We start from the raw sequence: 13,915 nt of genomic DNA on the forward strand, positions 1-13,915 counted from the left end.
AATCCTGGGAAGAGCAAGAAGTCAAAGTGTGTGATGAGGATGTGGAGGGAGCAGAGAGGGGAGCAAGGCTCAGCAGGAACAGCTGCCTTGAAGTTTCAGCTGCTGTGGGTCAGCAGAGTGCAGAGAATGAACTGCAATCATCTATCAATCTATATATGACATTTACCAAGCTGTTAACCTGCCAAGATCCGTGATGCTGCTAAAGAAAGGGTTCACTATTCACACGAAAGATGTAGAATTTATTCTTTGTGTCTCTTCCCTCCCCTGTTTTTGGCAGCCCAGTTTCTCTGCTGCCCTCCCACCTTTCTATCATGAACACAAAAAAAAAACCTGAAGTCACCCATGGACGGGATCCTGGTGTTCCCCAGGGAATAATGTCTGATGGCAGCTGGGAGCTTTCACGAGGCTCTGAAGGCAGGAAGAATTATTCGCTCTGCAGTTCGTCCAACTTCTCCTCAGGACTGAAAAATGCAGGCACAGGTGAATCTGTCAAACTTCAAGCACACCCAATCCTTCAGCAGGGACCCGGTTCTGAGCCGCCAGTGGAGGAGGAACTTCTCCAATTGAAAAAGGGAGGGGGGAGTTTGCTCTGTTTCACGCAGAGCAGTTCCTCGTGTTCACCTGGGGGAAATGTGTGTCCTTCACAAAACCGAGCCAGTGCAATATTCACCAGGCAAAATGTGTTCATTTCTGAGAGAAGGAGGAAATTCAGAGCAGTCAAGGATGGTTTCTGTATTTCAGATATTTAGAAAATATCTAGGAAGTGTTTGCATTGATATTTAAACCCTCTACCCCAGACATTCCCAATCTTCCCTGGGCTGGGATTTGGCTGCATGGAAACCTTAGTTTGGCATCTGTAAAAAAAAAGAAAAAAGTGTTTCATTTTATCTTGTTGGAATTCTGTATTTTAATAGAAGAATGCAATCAAAGAGACATGCAAAGCTGGTTCATAGAAAAACTGAATTGATTGGTCTCTGCTGCAGCCACGTTGAGAAGTAAGAGAAGGTCAATAAATCAGGAGGTCCTGTCAGAGACCTCCATCTAATCCCCTAAAAGGAGGGGTCTTCCTCATTTCTGGCTCAGTGCAGAAACCAACCCCCAAATTTAATTCAAGCAGTAGCTTTTGGTGCAATTGCAGCCCTAGATATCAAATCTCTTGGGTTTTAATGCCTCAGAGGCCAATTCTGCTTCCTCTGCTGAATAGGAGAGTGAAAAACAAAGGGCGGGAGAGGCCACATCCTCCCCCAAACTCCCAGCAAATGTCAGGTAATAAAGCACCCGCTTTGCTCCTTCTCAAAAGGCAGGAAATAGGCAATTTTACTGCTGGCCCCTACCTGGGTAGGAACCTGCAGGATGGAGCTTCAAACCAGTGAAGGTGAGAGCTGAAAAGGTAAAAAGTCACCTTCCTGTCCCACAATTATTCTCACAAGAGCTGAATGTCAGCAGAGGTCCTGAGACGATGTACTGCTCGCTCTGCCAGCCTGCTCCACTTCAGCTCCTCGTGCTCCACATCACAGAAATTACTCAGTGCCACAATTAAATCTCTCCAGTCCCGCTGGGCCCGGGTCACAGCCTCTTCAGGAAAAAGGAAGGGTACTTGGAGCTCTCCTTTAAAAAACTAAATTACACTGGGAAGTAATTGCAAATTATTGTTGCTATTATTATTTATTGCTTCCCGAACTGATAAGGTGTGCATGATCTGAATGCTTTCAGATCCTCCCTGCACTCAGAGATGGGTTCTTGGAGGCCAGGAGTCTCTGTGAGGAAGAATACATTAGAAAACGCTGGGTTTATTGCCAGTCCTTTGGTTTTTTTCCTCCCTGAATGGGTTCTGTGAGCTTTGCATTTATCATGAGGGGGGAGAAGCAATTAAAATACAGCCATGGAGAGGTGGGTACTGATGCTATAAAACACAGCTAAGGAGAAGACAAGATGGATCTCCCTGCTGCTTCCTCAGGCAGGAGGGGAAGAGGGATGCTCTGTACTCCTTGGCAGAAAATGGGATATCACTGCCAGCCAGGAGATGGGTGTCTGGGTGCAGAGCAAGGATTTGGGCCCAGAAAAAGCATTTCCAGTGGAAGGCTCCTCTCTGTCGCTCAGAACTGCCCCAGACTGTCCTGGAGTTGAATTCCTTGTGCCCATCTCAGCTTGCAGAAGGCAGCCTGGGCTATTTTCCACGGAAACTCTCTGCCAGACACAGGAAAACAAACCTTTATCAAATCAGCATCTCTGTGTGGAGATGAAAAACAGCCCAAGCCCAAAAGGTGTGGGGGGAGTCATTTGTCAAATATTTGAACCGTTTAAGGTGTGGAGGATTAAGTGGGTCACCACCACAAGGCTGAGCACTCCCACCTCTCCATCTTCTCCATGGATCTTCCTGCTGCTTTCTCAGGTGTTTGCTGCAAGGCTTGGCACTGCTGAGCCTCTCCCAGCTCAACAATGCCCAGTATGGCACCTACAGCTTTGGGAATGTTGTCCAGAGTTGCTCTCTGAGAGGGCACAGGTGGGATACACCCATTCCTCTGCGTCCTACACAGCTCTGCTGGTTATTTATGTGTTCATTTCTTTCTTGCAAACAGAGAACTGCATTCCTTTGGTTCTTCAGAGCAGCAGTGGTTTCTCCCCAGCAGCATTTTCCTCACTCTCAGCTACCTTCCACTCCCCCGTGGCTGCTGCAGCTCGGGCGGCAGCCGTCCCATCCCACCAGGAGTGTGTGTAAACAGCTCTGCTCCCTTTGCAGCTGCATCCCCACATCAGTACCTGTGCTTTCCCCCCAAGCCCTGCCAGTTTTCCTGCTCCAAAATACAGGAGCTTTTCATCCCCCCACTGCTGCTTGTCAGGGTTCGTGTTTTGTGCTGCTGTCGCCGTGGCCGTAGCGCTCCCCGGGGCTGGCTCTGATCCCCATCCCTGACAGACGCTCCCTGAGACACAGAGAACACTTCAGCATGAGCTGCCACTGCCCTGAGAGCCCCTGAGAACACCTGCAGCTCCAGGGGAAGCGTGCTGCACCGCAGGTGTGTTTTCCCAGCACGCCAGGAAAGCAGCTCAGATGTGGCAGGGAAGAGGAGCTTCAGAGCTCGGAGATTGTTGTGGCAAAAACACTTTGCTGGTGCTCCCAAAAGCTTTTTAAAGGCATTCTGTGAGGACATCAGGGTGTTCTGAGAGCTTCTGCTGCTTCTTTGGTACCTCTGGGGTGGGCAATGAGCAGGTGACAGCACAAAAGCAGAGCTGGCAGCGGTGACGCTGCCCCCGATGCTCCGGGAGCCTGGGTGGCGATGCTTTGGGCCAGCACTCCCATTCCAGCTCTGCCAGCTGCCTCTGGAAAAGCATCCAGCTCCTCTGAGCCTCTGTCCTGTTTCTGCCCAGAGCCCGGGACAGGGGCTGTCCCCGTGTCCCAGTAACAGGCCCTGCCTCCCCCCGGCTGCCAGGGGGCTGTGACGTGGGAAAGAGCGCTGAGCCTGCCTTTCTGCCTGCCTGGGAACGCGGGCAGGGCCAGCGTCCCACTTGACACCCGGAGAGAAAAGGCACAGAAAGGAGATGGGATTTGCTCCAGGTCACACAGCGGAGCAGTGGCCAGGAACAGGAGCCAGCTCCCACTTCCCTTCCCAGAGCCCTGTCCCCGCTGTCCCCCCTGCTCTCTGCAGATCCCTCCAATGTGGGCTTTAATCACCAGACCATGTTTGTTTTCATGGCCGTGCATTCCTCACCCACACGATATCGGATCCTCTTTGCCCTGCTGGGCCAGGTGGGTGGACAGCAAGGAGAAAATTGTCTCTTTTCCCCAAGCCTTTTCCAAGCTTCCTGCTTGACTCCAGCACTGAGAATTTTGTGACCCCTTGTCCCACTCACCGTCCCTTGTCCTGGGGCAAAGGAGGCCTGCAGAGCATTTAAACCTGAGCTGGCAGACAGGACGTGCAGGGCACTGTCTGAAGGAGACAGAGTGAAAAGGGGCTGAAATGTGCAGAGTGCTGACGGGAGGGAGGGAGGGAGGAAAACAAGCCCTGTTCCCAGCAGGAGGATGCATCACTGTGTCACTGTAATTCAGCCTGATGGGTGCTGGAAAGGCCCTGCACTCCTTTAGCCCACGTTTGAACTCTGGGGAGGAAGGAGCTGACAGGCTCCCTGCACCTCTTGCTGGGTTCTGAGCAGGATTTTTTATTTGGAAGGGCAGCACCTTGTGCAAAAAAGGCTTCCTGCACCCCCAGCAGCAGGGCCAGGAGGGGATTTGGGCTGATTTAGACACATGCAGGGCCAGAAGGCACCAGAGAACAGAGTGCCAGGAGCCACAGGCTGCAGCCAAGGCAAGGAAATTATGTTTGGAAGCAGAAGGCACCAAGGAATGCAGAGAGGTAACAGAGCAGGGCGATATCAGTGACTGACAGAGCCTCTGCTGCTGCCACTGGTGACACTGACGCATGTGACACGGAGCAGAGTGTCCTGTGTCCCACTGGGATCGGGCCTGGAAGCGAGACCAGGCAATGCTTGGCTGTCATTTTAAAGCATTTTGAGATTTGGCCCTTAAACGCTCAATTGTGGGAGTCAATACTCTTCAATTCAGTAATTAGATGGTTTTAACAATGTGAGATATTAGGGGGAAATCTTTCCCTGTGAGGGTGGGGAGGCCCTGGAATGGATTTCCCAGAGAAGCTGTGGCTGTCCCTGGATCCCTGGCAGTGTCCAAGGCCAGGTTGGATGGGGTTTGGAGCAGCCTGGGACAGTGGAAGGTGTCCCTGTGCATGGCAGGAGGTGGAACTGGATGGGCTTTAAGGTCCTTTCCAATCCAGCCCATCCCATGATTCCATTATAATGGATCCTGTCTCGTTTCCTGTCAATATTTTCATCTCTCCTCCGTTTATTGTGCAACTCTGTGTGCTGGGTTACCCCGACAGCCACCACCAGCCCCTGCAGGACTGCCAGGCCACAAGCAGGGAAGAAATCCAGCCCCAGCCACCCTTCCACTCCAGTTCAGTGGTCAGGGACTGTGGGAAGGAGGAATTCTGCTCCCAGGGAGTCACGGATCAGCGGGAGAGCTGTGCCATGACCACCTCTGCAAGGGCAGCTCTGCCTGTGGAAATCAGGAATTTCATGATCCAGAGAGCAGTGGGAAGTGGTGCTGTCTGTTAGCCAGAAACCAGAGGCACAAAATGGTTTTATTTCATCCCTGGAGGGGAACCTTGGCTCACTGTTCCATGTGCACACAGGTTTATCTCCACATGGGGGAAGTTTAACTTCACCTCCCTGCCGCATCTGTGTCAGATCCTTGTGCTCTGCACAATCCAACAGCTCGGGGAGCCTGCAGGGAAACCTCTCATCCACAGCACTCCCTGAGGAGAAAGATCTCAGGAAAGGGGCAGGCAATGTGCTCAGTAGAGCTGAGGACACTGTTCCAATAGGTGCTGGAGTCAGCAGCCTGCCCAGGGCACTGCGGGGTCCCCATCCCTGGAGGGGCTTAAAAGGATGCGGATGTGGCTCCTGGGGACATTGGCAGTGCTGGGAGAACTCGATGATTCATGGGGTCTGCTCCAATTGAAGTGATTGCATGGCTCCAGAGCATCACCAGCACTGCCCACGGTGAAGTCACAGCCAGCAACAGAAATACGGCAAAGCCCTGGAACGGTGAGGAAAGATGCTGCTGGAATTTCCCTGCTTGGCCAAACAAAAGAAACAATGGAATTACCAGAATGTGCTCTTGAATACCCCTAAATTAATGAATTACAGGTACAGGAACTATGGGGTCACCCTGGAGAGGGGGAGGATGCCCTGGAAGTGCTGCTGTCTCCAGCCATGGGTGTCCTTCCTGTCACTCCCTGTGAAACAGCCAGCCCACACCGAGCAGATGCCACAGGCTCTGTCACCAGTGCATCCCAACCTGAACAAAGAAAAGCTGGATTTAGCCCAGCTGAGCTGAACTTTAGCTGAGACCAGTGCCACATCACCATGGCAACAGCAAGGCCTGTGCTGGGGAGCACCTCACTGCTCTCCAGCCTTCATCCCTGGTGGGTTAAAGCATCACTTTTCCAAGGAATCACAGGATCACTGAGGTTGGAAATGCCCTCTGAGACCATCAAGTCCAAGGTGTGCCAAATCCCCACCTTGTCCCCAGCCCAGAGCACTGAGTGCCACGTCCAGGCCTTCCTCGGACACCTCCAGGGATGGGCACTCCAAACCTCCCTGGAGATTTTCACCAAACCCAAAATTTCCTGTGACAATAAGATGGAATGGAGACATGGGAAAAGATATTTGGAGAGACAGAGGCGTTAAGAGAGTCCTGCATCCCTGTCCCTGAAAGATTTGGACTTGTGAAAACCTCGTGGTGTAAGCTGGGCTTTGCTTTGGAGGGGCTGAGCGAGGATGGAGCCGCTGTCACCACACCCCAGTGGTGATATTGTGGCAGGAGGAGCAGGAATTGGAGCCAGCAGGCTTTGAAGCTCCCTCAGAAGTGTGTGGATTTCCCAGGGATGGGCTCCTGCAGGTGTTCCCTTTGTCCCATCAGCTGCCATGCTTTGGAACCAAATCAAAGCCGGGACGTTTTTACAGAGCTCACTTTTATATCCTCTCACTGCCTGATCACAACATGTTCAACTGGGAATTTAGGCCAAAATTGCCTTTTAACAATGCTCCATGTTTTCCTGAGAAAACCTCCAATCCTGGTGCTATCAAACCCAGCAAATTGGATTTGTCTCCTGGATGCAAATGCCAGCAACCCGTCACAGTTAATTGTAAGTTTTCCTTGCAGGCTGTAAGCGATGGGATCTCGCTACAAAAGACATTTCTGATGTAGGGTGCTCTGTAAATATTTATGTTCTTTCAGTGGAGGAATGCCTCGCAATCAGACAAACCACACAAAGGCAAATGAACTCATCAAAAGAAACCACAACTGAAACGCAAACGTTATAAAAACAGAGGGGGAAGAAAGCCTCTCTTCTGCGAGAACTCCGAGCCCAGGTGGTGCTGGGGGTTTTCCTCAAGAGAAGATCTTTTTTTTTCTACTCTGCAGGTGCTTCCAGATGATGAGCAGGATGGGAAATCTGGCCCAGTCCAGGTTAAAGCTCAGGATTTAGTGGAATTTCAGTGTTTTGTCAGACACAAAGGCTGTAATTACTGACTAGGACATAATCACCACTCACACCCGAACCCTCCAACTTTCATCTGTGTCTTTGGTAAACGTCACACCTGCTCTGAGCCGAATATTCTGCCTCCTAATCATAGTTTACACCCTTTCCTCCTGAACATTTGGTAGCAGCAGGAAGGGAAAATCTGTGTTTTGTCAGTTAAAGGTTTCTTTATTTCAGCCTTGTTTTTTAACACTATCAGCTAATCCCCAGCACCAAAACAACGTTGGAACTTTGTCAGGAGTTTGCTGCTGATATCCAGAAGTATAATTGCATTTATTTATCTCCCACCTCCAAATTTTAATGGATTTTTTTCCCTCACAGATAACAACAAGGACACAATGGGCCATAGATAGGCTGTAAATGTAAAGTCCCAGTTTTCTTCTTTCTTTTGAGCTCCTCTTGGGACAAATACCAGCAGCACAGTAGGACCAGGATTGCAGGAATGTCCCAGGAAAGCTGATGGGTGAGCCCAAATCCTGTGTCCCTGCAGGAAACTGGATTCCACCTTGATGGTGCCAATCAGAACTGCTCTTCCCTGCCAGGAGACTTCGGAAATAATGAATTTCCAGGGCAAAATACAAACGACCTTCATCAGACCACCCTCTTTCCCTCAATTTAGGACCCCATTATCCCACACGTCTCAGAGTCCATTCCCTGACGGATGAGCCTGTGCTGAGGGGAATTTGAGTTTGTCAGAGCAGAGCTGCGGTACAGTGGATCACTCAATTCCCGGGGAAACGCCAGGGATGCTGTCGGGAGCTCTGAAAATGGGTTTGTGCAGCACAGCTTGGGCAGCGGAGCACGGGGAGGTGGGCAGCTCAGAGGAGCAGCAGGCAGGAGATGGTGCTGTGGCTCTCCAGGAAGCCAAAGCCTGGCACAGCCGATCCTCAGAACTCCAGAAGCCCCCAGGGCTGGCAAACACTGAGACAAAGCTGTGACCCCCGTGCCAGGCTGCTGCGGGGTGGCTCCAGTGACACCTGGCTGGGGCTGCCCCGTCCCGAGCTCCAGCCCTTCCTCCAGGAGCACCTTGGCAGTGTTTGCTCAGGGATTACAATTCCCGAAGCTGCCCCGTCCCGGCCCAAGGCGAGAGCTGAAATCTCAAAGCACAGCGCGGAGCCAGTGAGTAAATGATGAAGGAGATGTGTTTTCCTGCCCATATTCACCTCCAAACACTTCAAACCATGCACCAGCTGAGGCTGGAACAATCCGGAGGGTTTGGGATGGTTGCAGGGGTCTGGCAGAGCCAGAAGAACCTTCCTCCCCCAGGGGAGGGGCACTAAATCAGGGTCGGGGAAGAAAGGGCTCCTCAATTACTGATCAAAGCCGTGGCTGGAGGTCCAGCCTGCAAAAGCAATCCCTGCTCCCTCTGCAGCCACCAGCGCGCTCCGGGCAAGGAGTGGAGCTGGGAATAACAACGGGAATAACAACGGGAATAACAACGGGAACGGCTGCAGAGCAGCGGAACGTGGCTCAGCATCGCGGCAGTGACTCTTTCCTCTGTCTCGGCCAGGAGAATCCCTTAACCCGTGAAGCGTTTGTAGCTCACAAACATCTTTCCTTTCATTTTCAAGCTGCTGCTTGGCTGCTTTTGCCGTTGCCCTTCCTGCTGTGGGTTCCAAATGCCAAATGCACAGACCCAACCCCTGAGCCCTCCACCCCTGACCAGCCCATTCAGGTGTGGGTTCACTGGGAGAGGGTGAATCCTGGTTATTCCAAAGGGCTTCCAGCTATTCTCCCCGGGAAAGCAGCAGTCTGGGGATTCACAGACGTGCCACGGCATAAATCAGCAAAAATCAGAATAAAAAGGGCAAACTATGGCTCCTAAAAAGGGCTCTGCAGCAAGGAAGAAGGATGGGAAATTGTTTCAGTACCTTCAGGAGAAGATTCCAGCAGCAGCAGAGCATCCTGGCAGCTTCAGTGGAGCCCAGAGCTCCACCAAGGCAGTGGGAATTTTTTGTTTGCCCCAAAAACCTTTGAGCTACCCCCACATTCAATGCTGCCCTAAGATTTCCCCAGCTTGTCCCATCCCAACTTAGTTGTGGATGCTGGAACAGCAGAAACCTTGGCTGCAGCTGCTTTCAGTAACTTTTTGTATGTCTGTGGTAAATCTGACAAATTTTCTGCTCTGAGCACCCCCATAATAACACAGCAAAGCTCTGGCTCAGTCAACTGTTTGGAATTGGGTTTTACTGCCAGGATGCAGCTTGCTTGTATCAAATCCTGGACTTTTCCAAGTTGGCCTCTGTCACTTTCTGCTGAGAGAGCGAAACCTTTCATTTTTAATTCCATTCTGGGGTTTTTTTTCATTGTTTTTTATTGGTTTCTCTGGAAAATAAGACAACTCAGTCAGGGAATGTTCGAATGGAAATTATTCTTCCAGAAAGTCCTGCAGATTTGCAGGAGGTTAAACCAAGGAAAATTGGGAGCCATTATCTTCCCAATGCCAGAAAATGTGTTGCCTGAATAAATGGCTGATTTCAGGAATACACACAGTGACGCCGTACATCAGAAATGAGATGCTAAATTACCAGCAATAGCCCCGTTCTTTATTAAACACTTCAGCTAATTAGTCTGGGAACATTTCACAGGCTGGGGCACTGTGAAGAACTGCAGAAGGTCACAGCAGAAGGCAGCAGGTGATGTATTAGTGAGCACCAGAGCTCAGCAGGGCTGTTCAGCCTCTGAAATCCGACTGCCTGAGCTCCCCAGCCCCGTTTTTTCCACCTGTAAAATAAAAGTGAATGATGATTATTATGGTGAGGAGACCATGAAAATGGTTCTTTCTGAGGAGGCTTAAGGCTGCCAGTCCGAACTGAGAACCAACTGCACCGAGTTTGTGTGAATTCACAGCAAAACCATGTTCCATGAGCACCCTGGAGCAGCCCAGCACGGTTTGGAAATGCCAGAGTTTGAAACAGAGGTGGTTTTTTCCATGCCTCACCTGCAGCGATCAGGTAGTGCTGGCACAGGAGGCTGGCCTGGAGTATCCTGTATTTCCATGTGTCTGAGAAGGGAGCACTTTCCCCAGCACAGAACAGAGCTGGATTTTGCTCCCAGCCTCACATCCCTGTGCTGAGGGCTTGGAATGCTGTGCTGCAGGCTGGAACAGCCAGTTCCAGCAGCTCTGCCATTGCTATTCCCCCTGCATCCCGCCCTGTGTTCCTTTGCAGAACGGGCAGAGTGCGGGGAGCAAATGCCAGGGGCTCCAGGGGCTGTGCTGGGGACTGAGCTGAGTGTCACCAGTTTGCTGGGGGGGATTTATCCTGTGGTGGGACAGGGAGCCCACACAGCAACCTCCTGCCTCCCACGAACCTGGGGGAACAATAAAGTCACCAGTTTTTACAGAATAAAGTGGGAATTCTCTCCTGCCACTGGCAGCAGAGGGTTTGGAGCTGTGGATTCTCACGGGCTGAGGCTCGCAGCAGAAGGAGGGAACCTTTCTCAGGCTGCAAAGCTTTTGGTAGTGATGGCACTGCCATCTTTTGCCTCCATATGTGGCCCTGCTGTCACCCTGCTGGAGCACAAACCCCGTGTTCTTCCCTTCCTGAGCCACCACCATAAATTAACGGCATTAAAGCGCCCGTAATGTTGTACATGACAAGAGTGGTGTTGATACAATTCCCTTGGCAGAGGCCCAAGCCAGGTAATTTACCCTGTGCCTGCCTCAGTTTGCTCGTGGGCAGTGCCTTGAACACTCTCCGTGGTGGTGCTGGGAGCCAGCAGTGCCCTCCCAAGCCACCCCAAACACACACACGACACCTTTAAGGGTTTTCCCCCTTTCCTTTTATAAAAACAGCTTTGATTTCGAGTGACATCTTTGCTCAAGGATCAGTATTCCAGAGAGGGATGTGTTGGAGCTCTCATCTGGGATTGTTTACGTCCAGCTCTGCCCTGACAAGGGCTCTTTGTGGTGCTGGGGATGGAGGGGGACAGCAGGGAAAATGATGCCTCTATTCATGGGGAAGTACCAATTTCCAGCTGGGATTTTACTCCAAGAAGGCCAGAAATACAAAATTACTCCTCAGCTGAGAAAGTAGAAACCAGGTCTTGCTGTACAAGAGATTGTTATGCAAAAAATCCCAACCCCTGGGGCTACAGAAGAAAATCTGGTGAGTTGTACTTTTAGCTTAAATTCTCATGAGCCATATTTCAAACTAAAAATCCAGGGGAAAATTCCAGAAATTATTGCTGAAAATTACTTTTTTTCATCATGAAGTCAGAAAAAAGAGTGAGGAAAAAACCCCCAATAGTCTCAGGTAACAATGTTGTCATCTGGCTGATCATAAATGTGATTCTCCCTGAGTTCTAGAAAGGTGCCCAATGTCAACTCATCACACATAACCCTGTGTATCCCTTAAATGAACTGGAAACAAGCACAGAAACGTGAAACAGAATCCTCTGCTATTGTATTTTCCTTTTATTTGCTCCGTTTGTTCTGTGATTTATATGGAGAGCACAATTTGGAAGATTGCATTGTGCCAGCAGTGAGACCACACATCCTTTATGCCACGATGAATTATTTTGCAGCCTTTTCCATGCTGTTAAATCATAAATGGGGGCAATGGGCAGAAGATGAGGCTGGGATTAAGCAGCATTTTCTTTGTCGTGTAGATTTCCCAATTCTGAAATATTTTTTGATTACATCATAGAAAGAATTTTAGGAAGAAATGTCTTTTCTCGTAGGGAGAGTGGAAGGAGCTCTGGAGGTGCCACCCCAGCACAGAGGGACAATCCCTGCCCTGCTCCTGTGGCCCCACCAGTTTGGATGGAGCATCTCTGCCAGGGAAGAGATTCCCTGGAGTCACTGGTGCTGCAGCTGTTCCTGCAGAGGAGAAGGGAGTGAGTCACGCAGGATTTAAATCCCTCCTGGTTTTGGAGTGGTCAGGATCGCTGTCTACAGCTCAGGGAAAGAATGTCCCATCCCTGCCCTGGGCTGCTGAGCCTTTGCCTAACGCCACAGCCCCAGGCAGATGAAGGTGCCCCGCTGTGGCTCGGTAGCCCTCAGCTCTGAGCCAGTAACGAGGGGTGAGGGTGGGTGGGGAGGCTGAGGGGGACAGGGACAGGCTGGCTCAGGAGGCAGCAGCATCCCTGTCCTGCCAGCAACAGAGCCAAGGCTTCACTGAGGGCAAAACAGCCACGTTTTGGGTGGATTTAAGTCTTCAAGCTGGACAAGCCAACAAACCCTTGGCCAAAAGCAAACCAGTATAAAACTATCTCTGATTTATAAGATACTTCTCACTTTAGAGAGGATTTGGGGCCTCTGCCCTTTTGTTTTGTTTTGGTTTTCAAGTTTCCATCTTCAGTGGCATAAACAACTTCATAGACATTACACAGAGCTTCAGCAGGAGTGAGAGGAAGGGGAGCCCCCAGTACAAAAGGAGTTCATGGAGTTTAAAAATGCAGTTTAAGTGTTCAACAAGCGTCCTAGAGGAATATGCACGTTCCACATGCATTTTAAAAAGTCCTACAAATAAACAGTTTTGCTCCCTCTGCTGCATATTTCGATCTTGGTAGCAAAAATAGGAAATACCAGCCTAAGCCTAGGACAGAATCCTTTCAGTGCAGAGTCAGAAGCCTCTTCTGTAGTGGCATTATTTCACAAGTGAAGCTTGGTCAGACACATAAGATAGAAATTTGAAATATTGTCAGTGATCTCCTTGGCCAGTGCAACAACTTTGAGAGGTGTTTGTTTATAAAGTGAATGCTGATCTCAAACTTAACCCTGGCACAAAGGGCTGTGTTTAACGGCGTGGTTCTATGGCTGCATCTGACTCCCAGCAGTGCTGGGAAAGAAGTGCATTGTGGATATTGATTACCCCTGGAATCATGAGTCATTTGCTCTGATACAGTGACGAATGTTAGGATGCCCAAGGGGCTGGTTTAGGCTTCAAAAAAAAATGGGAAATACAAAGGGAGTGTGGGCTGGGGAAGGGCAATGACTTTCATTCAAAAAAAGATCTTTGCAGAAAAGCTTGGATTTGAAGAGGAAAATATTTCCATCCCTTCTAATCTGGAACTGGAATAACAAGAAACAAACCTTTAAATGGCCAAAAAAAAGGGCAAGAGCCCACAGTTCCAGAGGCTTTGTAAATACACTTGGAAGAGCAAATCACAGCTTAGGTTTTAATTACTCACATTTCTGTAATGGAGCTTTTGGAGAAGGGCATGAGGGAGAGGGGAGGGAATATTTTATTGTTCTTGCATCTATTTCCATCCTACTGCTTTGAGGATTGGCCTTTTGCTGCACGGTTTAAGCTGAGGCTCAGTTTTCAGCTTCCTTCCAGCCACAGGTTCCCAGGAAGCACAAGACACGTCACTAAATCAAATTCCTAAATGTGTTCAGCTAAGGTGACTTTGTTTTGCCTATTTTGGCTGTGTCAGAGCAAGGACTGCGCTGTTCAAATGCACTGAGTTTGGGTTTACAAACAAATAAGGACTTGGGGAAACCAGGGTTTATTAAATGAGAAATATGAAGTTATAAGGGAATGTGCTGAATTCCAGTGGCTTGCCAGGGCCGCTGCTGGAGAGCAGGGAAAGCTGCACAACCTGAGCTCTCTTTAGGGGTAATGATGTGTTTGTCTTCAGGAGATTGATCAAGACAAGTTATAGGCCCCAGGGACACCTCTGATTGCCGAACGCGGTGTCTGTCCCTGATTGTCCTACCTGACTGGGATCAAAATCTCTTCAAAGAGGATCCTGAGTGATATCAAGGGGTTTTTTTGTTGTTTTTTTTCCCCTTCCATAATGAGCAGAGCCCTTCTCCAAGAGAGGCTGGAGCAGCTGTGCAGATGGCAGACATC

At 50.0% G+C, this 13,915-nt stretch overlaps 1 long non-coding RNA gene across 1 annotated transcript; it reads right to left on the reverse strand.

Annotated features, from left to right (window-relative positions):
- Positions 1-218: 218 nt before the first annotated feature.
- On the reverse strand, positions 219-5,862 carry LOC125338321. Its single transcript, XR_007208241.1, has 2 exons — positions 5,678-5,862; positions 219-854 (listed from the first exon to the last, which is right to left on the reverse strand). It is a non-coding gene; the product is annotated as an uncharacterized LOC125338321 (long non-coding RNA).
- Between the last annotated feature and the right edge of the window lie 8,053 nt (positions 5,863-13,915).

Source organism: Corvus hawaiiensis, chromosome 25, assembly GCF_020740725.1.
Source record: "Corvus hawaiiensis isolate bCorHaw1 chromosome 25, bCorHaw1.pri.cur, whole genome shotgun sequence".
Lineage (NCBI taxonomy): Eukaryota > Metazoa > Chordata > Aves > Passeriformes > Corvidae > Corvus > Corvus hawaiiensis.